Below are 3,167 nucleotides of genomic sequence, written 5' to 3' on the forward strand. Positions count from 1 at the left end.
GTGCATAATAAACATCCTGGGGTCTAGGAGTGGTTGGAGCACTGCTGGCCACTGGAAGTGCTGAATGAACAGGGCGACCCATATAACCTCTGCCCTGACGAGCTGCCGCGGGGGCACGAGTACCACTGTAAGTTCCAGACTCTCGAGACCTCTTGGCCTCCCTCTCCTCTCTATCCCAAGTCAGCATACCCTCTAACCTCCTAGCAATCCCTACTACCTACTGGTATACAATATCCATCTCCAACTCTCGGTCCATGCTCAACCTGATACTGGGGTTGAGCCCTTCAATAAACTGACGAACCCTCTCCCGAACAGTAGCAACCAAGGCTGGTACATGCCTGGCCAAATCACTGAATCAAACCGCATACTCTGACACGGTCATAGCACCCTGGTACAACTGCTCAAACTCTGCACGCCAAGCATCTCTGAGACTTTGGGAAACATACTCCCTCAAGAACATATCTGAGAACTGAGTCCAAGTGAGTGAAGCTGCCTCAGCCAGACTATCCAACTCATATATGCGCCACCACTGATAGGCCGCTCCTCTAAGCTGGAACGTAGTGAAAGAAACCCCACTAGTCTCCGCAACACCCATAGTACGGAGGAAACGATGGCACTCCTCAAGAAAACCCTGGGCATCCTCTGACGCCAAACCACTAAAAGTAGGAGGGTGGTACTTCTTGTACCTCTCGAGCTTAAGCTGCTCCGTCTTAGAAGTTGCTGCCCTAACCTCAGGCTGAACTGGAGCTACCGGTTGCATCAGTATGATCTCTGGATCCTAGTCTACCTGAACCCGCTGCTCTGGGGTACCGGCGATGGGAGTCTGTGCTCCTCCCCCTGCCTGAGATATGGCAGGAGCAAGTGGTATCAATCCTGCCTGAGCCAAGGTGCTGAACATGCTCAGAAACTGGGCTAGAGTCTCCTGGAGGGCTGGTGCAGTAACAGGCGTCTCAGGTGCCTGCCCTCCAATTGTAGCTACTGGTGGCTCCTCTGTAGCAACTCCTGCGGGTGCTCTGGATGCACCACGTGGATGTCCTCAGCCTCTATCCCGGCCCCGGCCTCTCGCGGCTCTAGTAGAGGGTGCGGGTGTCTGGTCATCTGATGTAGTTGTACGTGTCTTCACCATTTGTGAGAGAATAGAAAGACAGAAGTTTAGAGTCCGAAGTCAACATCTCGCACGATAAGGAATCAAAGAAAGCAAAACTTTTTCTAACAGTTCCATAGCCTCCCGAAGATAAGTAGAGACGTCTCTGTACCGATCCGCGAGACTCTACTAAACCTACTTGTGACTCATAACACCTATGAACCTAGAGCTCTGATACCAACTTGTCACGATCCCAATTCACCCTCCGTAGGATGTCGTGATGGCACCTAGTCTCTAAGACTAGGTAAGCCTAATAATTTGCGGAATATCATAATATAAAACTGAAGTCCAATTCTCAACACATGAAATAAATATAAAACTGCACATCAATAATTACAACTCCCAAAACCAGGTGAAAATAAGTTACAAGATTCTAAGAGCAAATACTAAGTGTCTCTATATATCAGAATCTAAAGAGAATAAGAAAAGCAACATAGTAAGGATAGAGGGGGACTCCGAGGTCTACAGACGCTGGCAGATGTACCTTGAAGTCTCCACGTGCGGTTCAACTCACGGGTATCTGGTCTGGTGGGAAGAACCTGGATCTGCCCAAAATGATGTACAGAAGTGTAGTATGAGTACACCACAACGGTACTAAGTAAGTATCAAGCCTAACCTCGGTAGAGTAGTGACGAGGTCTGGTCAGGTCCCTACTGGTTTAAAAGAAAAGTAAGGCAGAATATGTAATAATATTCTGAAATGACTAAGAAGTTAAACGATAAGAAGTTTAAGAAAATATCAGCACAATAAATAGAGGTAAACAACATGGGCACTCTCGAGGTACCGCCTCGTAGTTCCAAATGTAAATATGCATGACAGGGGGATCTCCCGAGGTATCGCCTCGTAGCCCCAAAGTAAATATACAAGACAAGGGGATCTCCCGAGTAAACGCCTCGTAGTCCCAAAGTAAATATGTTGTACAGAGGGATCTCCCGAGTAAACGTCTCGTAGTCCCAAAGTAAATATGCAGTACAGGGGGATCTCCCGAGTAAACACATCATAGTCCCAAAGTAAATATACTTTACAGGGGGATCTCCCAAGTAAACGCCTCGTAGTTCTAAAGTAAATATGCAGTACATGGGGATCTCCCGAGGAACCACCTCGTAGTCCGAAAGTAAATATGCAGTACAGGGGAATCTCCCGAGTAAACGCCTCGTAGTCCTAAAGTAAATATATAGTACATGGGGATCTCCCTAGAAAATGCCTCATAGTCCCAAAGCAAATATGCAGTACAGGGGGATCTCCCGATGAAATGCCTCGTAGTCCCAAAGTAAATATGCAATAGATAATTGAAGGAAACACGAATTTACAACAAGAAATCTTAGAGTTAAAGATTTAATTCAAATCAAGGAAAATAGGTAATTCAACTAAGCATGTTGCACAAATTACAAGTAAGAGTTAAGGCACGTAGACATGCGATACTAGGCTAAACATGATCATTATATATGATATGGCAACTCATTTAAGGAATTTAAAAGAAGACAACTCAGCAAGAACAGAAAATTTCCACAATTAGCCCGTGTACGCACTCGTCACCTCGCGTACACGGCGCTCATGTATCACATATGGTTACAACAGTAGCAAATCCAAAGGGAATTTTCCCCACACAAGGTTAGACAAGTCACTTACCTCAAATCTCGCTCAATCACTCGATAAGGATGCCTTTCCCTCAATGTTTTGACTCTGAATGGCCCAAATCTAGCCAAAATCAATTACATATCATGAATACAACTACAAGAAACTAATTTAAATATTGAAACTATGACGTAAGCAAAGAATAAAAAAATCGCCCCAAAAAGCCGACACGGGCCCGCGTAACGAAATCGGGTAAAAGTCACAAATTACGAACACGCATTTCACCACAAGTCAACCGTACCATTTTTACCAAAATCCGACATTAAATCGCCACTCAAATCCTCAATTTATACTCTCCAAATCCCTAGCCTTAAACTTCCAAATTCTACCTTAAACACACACAATCTAGGTGGGAAAATCAATGGGGAAACAAGATTATTGATAAAAA

Source organism: Nicotiana tabacum, chromosome 23 (assembly GCF_000715075.1).
Source record: "Nicotiana tabacum cultivar K326 chromosome 23, ASM71507v2, whole genome shotgun sequence".
NCBI classification, from domain to species: Eukaryota; Viridiplantae; Streptophyta; class Magnoliopsida; order Solanales; family Solanaceae; genus Nicotiana; species Nicotiana tabacum.